This window comes from Atractosteus spatula, chromosome 25 (assembly GCF_055471065.1).
Source record: "Atractosteus spatula isolate fAtrSpa1 chromosome 25, fAtrSpa1.hap1, whole genome shotgun sequence".
Lineage (NCBI taxonomy): Eukaryota > Metazoa > Chordata > Actinopteri > Semionotiformes > Lepisosteidae > Atractosteus > Atractosteus spatula.
The window spans coordinates 2968624-2977846 of record NC_142730.1 but is presented as its reverse complement, the minus strand read 5'-3'; the positions used below and the strand labels follow the sequence as shown (position 1 = coordinate 2977846).

Here is a 9223-nt window from a genome sequence, read left to right as displayed (position 1 = left end):
TAATTCTACATCAGCACCTCAGTCAGGCCATCTATGAAATATGTTCTCATATTAAACGGTATTTGATCCACCAAGGTCCCGTTTTCACACCTGAAGCTCAATGGGATGGGCAACAGGATTTGTAATACGCAGGGATTGTCCATTATCGTAGCAAACAGACCAATCTGAAACAAAATAAAACAGAAATTGTTCTTTTACAGATTGAAGTCATCTGGGATTTTCTATGTGTTATGTCCTTGCATCTTAAAAATCACTAAATGGGAACCAGTTGGTTAAATAGAGCCATGACCCAGTTGACTACAGGGCTGGTCCTGTGCTGTAAAATAGTAACCAATAAGCATGAGCAAATACCATTCTTAAATGGCTGGTTAATTCCAGTTTTCCCGTTTATAATTACTACCATAACTTCCCTAATACCTTCACAACTATTAGAATTATAATGCTGCTAACCACTTCGTTGTCAATCACTGTTTTTGCCAACAGAAGCTGGATGAGGAACAAGATATCCATCTATCCATTTTCTAGTCACCAGATTTTCAGACTAGCAGTGTGGTCTTCACAAATTGTTTTGGAGCATACAATTATTATACAAAGTCCAAATGTGTTCTGGTATAATTTCGGTTTGATATTTGTGTTGTGCACTGATGACCAGTCTAGCAAGGTAGTGTGAGTTTCTGTGCTGGATACTAACCTCCCATTGCCCATCTGGAGGGGGCGTAGCTGTGGCACAGGCATCCTCTGCCACGCTATTAGATCTCACGTAATTGTGAAGGATGACATTGCATGGTGTTCTGCACATCAGCTCAGCATCACACAGGCCATTTCTGTTTGAAACCTCAGGCCCCGGTACTATAGCAAAGGGTTTGCGGAGCTGGCCGTCGATGATGTTGATCAGGCACGCACACCTTCGGATTTGGAAGAGAAGACAGTGTCAAACTCCAAGAGAATTCCCATCCTGTACGATAGCAAAGGCGCCTCTTTCTGTCATGTTTGTTGGCCAGCTGGGAATATGCACGATACAACCCTCATCAGCTTGGCACTGCTTGCACTTCTTCTCAATCTGCTGCAGTTAAACAGCTCCCAGCTAATGAAAGAATACAGTCAGGAGCTGAAATAGTGCTGAGATCGAATAAAGCATTGAGCATATAGACCTCAAAAACACTGTCTTTTTAATATAAAACAGTTTAAGTATGCTGCACTATTAAATTAGAGAATACCAGATATTAGAATATTCACAGTATTAACTTGGCTGATACCTTTTTAATGTACAAACTTTGTTCTTCATTTGTACAGTTGGGTCTTCTTAGTGCAACTTAAGTAAAGTACCATCAGTCCACAAGTTTAAGATGTAAATTGTAGTTCAACAGCTCTTTGAAGCCTCAATAACATTTCCTGTTATTTTTAATCCACCAGCTACAGTATTGCTGATTAAGTCTTATGGATGTTGAAAGTAATGCATTAGCCAGATCTGATATTGCCTTTTCTAATTGCACCTGAGCCATGAGCACCAATCTTATTATGCCTCTTATAAGGTGATTAACATCATCAGCCATAAAGCAGCCTGTATTCACATAGCACAGCACATTGAAGAAAACAAATGGTTTGGTAAAATCAATTATACAGCCTGAAAGCAAAGATTGTCTCAGCTGCATCATATATTACTCACGTGTACGTGTTAGTGTCATCAGTGGCTGCAACACCCAACAGCACAGACACAACAATCAAGGGAAGTCTGAAATCTACACAAAAGACAAGAAAAGGCTGAAAATACTGGCCTTCCAAAAAATCCATAGCTGGAAAGTAAAGTTAAATCTGACTGAGAATAGTGTCCAAAACGTTTACCTGACAACTGTTGTCCAGAATATTGCACAGAGGGTTAAAATTATTCTACTATGTATTACAGAGGTAGACAAGTCACAGGAAAATAACAGAGTAGTAACAGAATAGTCATCTAACAAGAGGAATCCAGAAAATCATGTTAAGTAAAATAATAATCATTGGGTTTCTTGTTGAAGGACATGCAAGTACAGCATGAAGAAAGGATTCCTAGGATATGAACATATGAAATATGTTGGAACTTCTCATAGGCAGGAAACTACAGTACATGCAGGCAAGTGGGTGTTTGTAGTATACTGTATTGTATAGGTGTAAAATACTTACCCATCTCTTTGGAGCTTTGTCTCTTACAATCTAAAATGAAAAGGATTGAAAAGTTACATTTCCTAGTAGATGGCAAAAAAGAAAACCATGCAGATCTCCAACTATCATTATCCAAACCATTCTAATATATACAGTATTTGTTTGGGTATAAATATAATCTAAAATACCTACCAGAGAAGAAATAAAAGGAGTGCTACACACTCAGCAGAAGAGTTCTGGGTTTCCAATTGGAGGATTACAAGTTAAAATCCTAGGTGAGCAATTGCTGTTTTAATTTTAATCAAAGTAAGCTGACATCCGTTTTTCCCAGTATTGAGCCCTGCTCTATAAATGAAATGTATTTTCTAATAGTCGCAGCTGGTTAAGCATTACAAATGTCACACTCATTTACCCCTCTAATTAAAGATCTTGATATAAGAGGCCAAGAAGCAAACAGAATAATCTTAGCACATGAAAGACACAGCAAGAGATGAAGAGAAAGGCTGTTACTCACCAAGAAAACTGCTTTTACAGTTGATTACTGTTGGACCACAGTTACCTTATATAGGACTGAGCTTACATTTTGCATTTTTGAATAGTCTGCTCCTCTGTGCTGCCTCTACAGCCTATGCAAAATTTTGACCTACAAATTGTCTATCCAAATTTGAAGACAGTATATGGTCTCTTTACATACAGTTCCCAACCCTTACCTCCAGCATCTTTTCAAATGATCACCAAGCTAGAGGTCAGGTTTGCACAATTATACAGATAAGTCAAAACCTTCTGGCCATTAAGAGGGGCTACATTTGATTGGGGTCAAAACAGGGTTTAATTTCTCAGGTTTCATGTTAACCTACAGGAGTGGTCTTTGCTTTTGGTCCTGGAAAGTTTCAGTCCTCTCTCATAGAGTAAAACCCACATTTCAGTTCACTTAACTAAATATTAAAACAACTACACTTAGCAAAGGCAACAGAGGCTGTAGTACAATGGAGAACAAATGATGTCAAGAAAATGTATGGACTGTATGTGATAGTTTTTTTGACTTTCTCATAGATTACTCTTCTTGTCTGATGGAAAATGTTAAGGCGTATATGAAAACACATCAAAATAATTTCCATTAGAGATTTCCTGAAGCTCAGTGCCAGCATTTTTACATCTATCATTAATGGCTTTTGTTTATGATTAAAATGTTTGTCACATTGTGTTTTATCTGGCACGTTGACCAGAGAGTTATAGTTAATGGGAATGTCCACAATGTCTTTCTGATACAGAATCTTCCCTTCATTATTGGGAGAATAATTGTGATATGAGCCCTCGGATTAAATATTTTAGATACCTTGAGCGATGCTGACCTCCGATGTTAGCTCTGTTTCTTGGATTTAGCACAAAACAACTTGCATATGAAGTTACTTCTTGCAATGCCTGGTGGCACCTTCTGACAAATTAAACGTTATTGATCATTCATTGCTTTTTGGAAATGTCGAGTGGTCACATTATTGATGTTAGGGTTTCAACAGTTCAATACAAGCAAATGATATGCAAAGGTTCCTCTATTTTGAATTTGTTTGCTGATAGGTTGTGCGTCGAAAATTTGCATCTTACACTAGAAGATCTCGAGCAGTACAGCAGACAAAGCTATTTTCATTTTTTTGTTATTCTATCAATTAGTTCCTTTTCTTACTGCTTCTTCCAATTAAGGGTCGCAGGGAAACCTGTGTCTATCTGGCAAAGAACGAGCACTGGAAACGATACACCCTGGATGGACAGCAGTCCATTGCAGGGCACACACAGACACAGACATACTCACACTAGGGCCAGTTTTCCCAGAAGCCAATTAACCTACCAGCATGTCTTTGGACTGATGGAGGAAAACACAGAGAAAAGGCACCCAGAAAAAACCCATGCCAGCACAGGGTGAACATAACAGCTCCCCAAAGCAGTGCTGCTACCCACTGAGCCACCACACTGCCCTTTCCTTCTCGTTTTTGTGTGTGCATTTTCAACATTGCCTGGAAAAAGGCTGAGTTTATTAACTATTAAAGGAGCCTGATGTGTTTTCGTTGATGGGTGTTAGACAGATCTGCTTACTTGATTGTTCCTGGTTAATTGGTGGACCTCATCCCAGGTGTTTCTTGACAAAAGCTCACTAAATTCAGATTTAACGGATGGGTAGTTTGTTCAATAGTCCCAGACTCCCTTCTTTGCGTGAAGAAATACCTCCTTTTCTCAGTTTGACAAAATGTTGTTCACTACACACCAGCTCTCAGTGGGGAGGAGAGCAGAGTGATGAAGCCAGTTCAGAGAGGGGGGTTATTAGGAGGCCATGGCTGGTAAAGGCCAGGGGGGAATTTGGCCAGGTCACTGGGGTTAACACCCTTAGCCTTTTTGAGAAATTCCCTAGGTTTTTTAATGACCACTTAGAGTCAGGCCCTCAGTTTTAAATCTTGTCCTAAGGACGGTGCCTTTTTTATGGTATAGTGTCCATCTCACTATACTAGGGCATCAGGAGCTGCACAGATCACAAGGTGAGCTCTTCCTACTGGTTGCACTATACATATAGCTTCTGCAGTGGATTAATGATAGTGCTGCTTCAAAGTTACTATCACGTTTCAGTTTCTGTGTGCCTAGTAAGCCTCCATTAGCCCCCTAGTTTTTTTCCTACCTGGGACAGCAGCCAAGGCTCTGGTTTTCTCATTAGAGGACAGTGGGTTTCTAATTTCAAAAGTCTTCAGGCAATGCACTGTAGCTGGATCACTCCAGAAGGAAGTGCATTTTTGTTTTCACATTGTGTTAAAATGTATAGATAAATGTCACCTCTTGGAGGATAAGAGAATCAGGGATCCAAAATGGACAAGTTGTCAGGACTGGACTGCAGAGAAATTCCAAATTCTAGGTACTGTACCATAAACAAGTATTTAACTCAGTTTGCTCCAGTAAATGCCCCACTGTATATTTGTATATGTGCTCTCCAGGTTGTTGTTGTAAATGAGTATTTGTTCTCATTTGACTTAAGTAAAACAAAAAACAGCCTAAAATACCATTTTCTAGGGAGCGTTATTTGCATGTCGATTTGAATTTCACTATAAAGAAGAGACGCTCAGCACTCTCAGACAGATACTTTGCAGTCTTTCGGGTGAGTTATCCAGCTACTGAAGCAGTCCCAGTGATGAGTATTTCAGTATATTTGTTTTTAGCGTGTTATAGAAATATTTAGAATGACATATAATGCTAATGTTCTAGCTTTATTCTTGCACGAAAAATTTAAATCAGAGAGGTTAAAATTGAGTACTTTAACACTTGTACTACTGTTATCAGTTTTTATTGTTATTAATAATAATCATATGCAATTAATGTATTTCATGCCCAAAGAGTATTGAATATTATATTAGTACTTTTTTGCTTGAAATAAAATATGTATAAAGTCTATTTTTTGTAGAAGATATACAGTATAGTATATGTTGCTGGTTACATTTATTTTTCTCTGAATAGAAATGTATTTTTAACTATTTACACAGCATAACTGATCCCTAAACTATTCCCCACTGAGAGCATGGTGTCTAAAGTATTTTTGAGTAATCATAATTAGTAGATCTATAATGATAATAATAAATAGTTTAACTTAGTTAAATTAAAAAAAATAGTTGTTTATTGATTAATAGAATTTGTATTTCCTTGACAGGTTGAGTATTTTCTCCACATAAACCGTCCCAACAAAATTGAATTGACTTCACAATGAGTGAGTATGAGTCCTTTTATTAAATATGTGCTTCTGTATTTGAATCCCCAGATTTGGGAAAAGTGCAGTCATGTGTGGCATTTAATTTGAAAACAGTGACTTTTTCATAAATTTCATAGCGTCTAAATAATTGAACTTTTGTTCCACAAAGTACTTTTTAAAAACATTAATGTATTGTGCTAATATTTAATAGTTAGCTAATATAATAATGTATTTTAAAGTACACTTTTAAAACAATTTGAAAATAAATATTTAAATAAAAAGCCTGAAATATTTTTTCAGGTATATGAATTAAACAATAAATTATACCTACAGTAATTGGGTTACAAAACGTTAAACGTCTCTCAGAAAATTTTCATAAGTTAAAAGAATGTGATTGAATTTTTTTTTTACTTTTGTGCAGACTGCGCAATCCTTTCAAATTCTTGGTCAGTGTCAGACTGCGGTCCCAATGTAGAAGAGACATTGTACATATCATCGCTCCGCCATTCTGAATCCTGTTAGCATTTAGTTAACTGACCCCCCCCCCCCCCCCCCCCAAATGTAAGTTATAAGCTGCTTAACTGCAAAAGTGTTGGGGTTTCAACTATTTAGAAATTAGAGATTTCAATTTGCTTGTACTGTACGACAATAGATATCAGAAAATCTCCAGCTCAACACAAAAAATAAAGAATCTTAATAGAAAAAAATGCGTTTAAACGAGGTAATGTTTTATTAAAAATAGATATTTTTTGCGTTTGTATGAGATAAAATTGTATAAAAACTAGATGCTTTTGCGTTTGAACGTTTTTTTTTCTTAAGCTTCGTAAGAAAGAGCAGTGGTTTTTGCTAGTATTCTTAGCTCATGGTAATAAACGAGGAGCAAGACATCAGTTATTTTCAGAAACTACAAAAAAAAATGCCATTGTACTGCGTTGGGAGAAAAGAGCTGAACAGTTTTTTAATGTGTGAAATGTTTTTAATATACTATTATGGACCAAGAAGACCTACTTAAATTATATCGACCGGAATGTCATTTCTGTATTAAAAATGTATTAAACCGAGGCAAACAACAGATTCAACTTCTGTGTTCCGTTTTTTGAGGACATAAAGTATAAAAGATTATAAAGACACATTACTCCTCTGATTTAACCAAATTAAGTTATTTTAATGGTTGTGGCCTCTAGGAACTATAATTGAATGCGAACCGATAAACTCCTGTTATGTAAATATCCCTCGGTTATATACAAACTCAGCAAACTTGCATACTGTGAATTCCTGTTATTAATACTGAACTGTACCTGTTACTTGCTTTAGTTAAAGAATGTGTAAAATTACACAACTGTGCACTGTTGCTACAGCAGTTGGGTTGTGGTGAAAGAAATTGAATTCTCCTGTTTTTACGCACTTAGGATTTCTTTGGAGTTTCCTGGTATTATCCTTAGCTGCGGCTGAAATGATCGATTACAGGTAATCTACATTTTTTACCCTCAGCTTCAAGTCTCGGTAGTTTTAAAAAAATGTTTTTGTCTGTTTCTTCTACTTTTACAGTATAAAAAAAGACGTATCTACAGAAAGGGTACTAAAACCCGGGTCTTGGGGAACAAATATCTTCTGTGTTGTTTTTTCCAACTTGAGTAGACAATTTGAGTATTCTAGCCATGACACTTAAAAGGAAATTGAGAATGTACTGTATATGAATCTGTTTCACTTTGGTATCTAGACATTGTAAACAACAACACAGGTCATGGATCTGAAAGAACCCGTGAGATTGACTACTCAGATTCCAGTCCTATTTTATAACTCCTGTAATGTCTTCTTCTAGTCAAAGGGAGCATACATTTTCCCTTAGACAACAAAGGATTAAAGTGAACAAGCTAACTGATCCAGACTGATTGATTGATCTATTGATTGATTGGTTGGTTGGTTGGTTGGTTGACTGACTGTGTGTCTTTTGGCCGAAGGATGATGTATAAGATGTATATAAGATCTACTTGTAATGACTACCGATGTTATGAGCAAATTATTCATCCACTGTGTTGAAGATGAAACTTCAAGATACCACTGGAGGAGAGCCCTAAATTAATCTCTTTCTGGCTTGTGTCTTTTCCCAGATGTGTGTGCAGATTCGTTCTGTGGGATCTCAGCGGCTCTTGGATGTTTGCTGAGGCTGATGGTGGTGTGGTTCAGGCACCGAGAGATGACTGCCTGTTGCAGGCTGAAGCGAACTGCAGAGCACCCTGTGTTGAGCAATATCGACAACAAGTACTGACACTCCCACACGAAGCCTGTACTAGGCTTCCTCACTATAGAAGGGAAATTGTGAGTAGCCGCTCTTGTGTGTTAGCGTGTTGTGTCAAGAGTGCTTGTTTTCCTGTTTTCCTCTTTAGAAATCTTACATTTTTTGGTCTACAATTTTGATTTTGATACAATTTTGCAGTTCTACGACATATTTGCATATGCAGTCTACAGTGGGACGGTAACTCATCAGAGCATCTTAAATTGGTCGACACCTTCAAAAAACACCAAAATGCTTGATTGTTAAAAAATGCTGTTTATATACAGTACACAGCACCTTTGAAGTTCACAAAAACGTACCACATCATACATTTCTCAGACTATGTGCTTTCATTATATCATTTAGTGTTACCTTTTATTAGCTTACAAACAAATAAGTCTATTTAATGAAAACAGCAATACATGTCTTAAGTCCTTACAGTGTTTGAATGAAAGTTGTTGTGTTTTGCAGATGATGATGATGGTAACTGTAGAGGACAGCTGTATGCCACTCTTGGGTGGTGTAAGCAATTTTACCTTCCTCTGCAATGGTGGAAGAGCCACTAACTTCCAGGTGCTTAATGTGCAAGACATGGTCAACAACTTATTCGAGTCCTGAAGACTTCCAGCAGCCTCCCAGTTCAGTCTTCCCCTAGCTTAGCATTATAATAAAACTAGTTGCAACTTCGACCTTGCATCTGGATGTTTTTTTTTTCCATTCTTATCACACTAATTGTCAAACTGTCTTTCACTTTCTGTAACCTGAAAATTAAGGGATCGGAAAAGGAGGGAATTAGAAAATGCAAAATAGTATGTCACACACCAATGGGTTTTAGGAATATATCCAATTTCTACAGTTAAACTGGCATGTTACTGTCAATGAAAGAATATCTGCCCCCTTTGTTGATAAATATCTGCATAAAAGTGTTTTTCAAGCAACAGCGGGGTGATCAGTTTTAACACATGCTCTATAAAACTTTTATGGTAAAATCAGTGCTGTATTTATTCCCCGGGCATTTCTCGATAAGAGAAGGGAGTTATCCCGGTGTCTGGGCCAAATTCCCCCCCTCAGCCTTTACCGTGACCTTCACA

General features: G+C 37.3%; 1 long non-coding RNA gene across 1 annotated transcript; it reads left to right on the top strand.

Annotated features, from left to right (window-relative positions):
• Positions 1-4896: 4896 nt before the first annotated feature.
• Positions 4897-8786, top strand: LOC148815072 (uncharacterized). Its single transcript, XR_016086084.1, has 5 exons — positions 4897-5032; positions 5819-5875; positions 7267-7324; positions 7969-8176; positions 8604-8786. It is a non-coding gene; the product is annotated as an uncharacterized LOC148815072 (long non-coding RNA).
• The last annotated feature ends 437 nt before the right edge of the window (positions 8787-9223 follow it).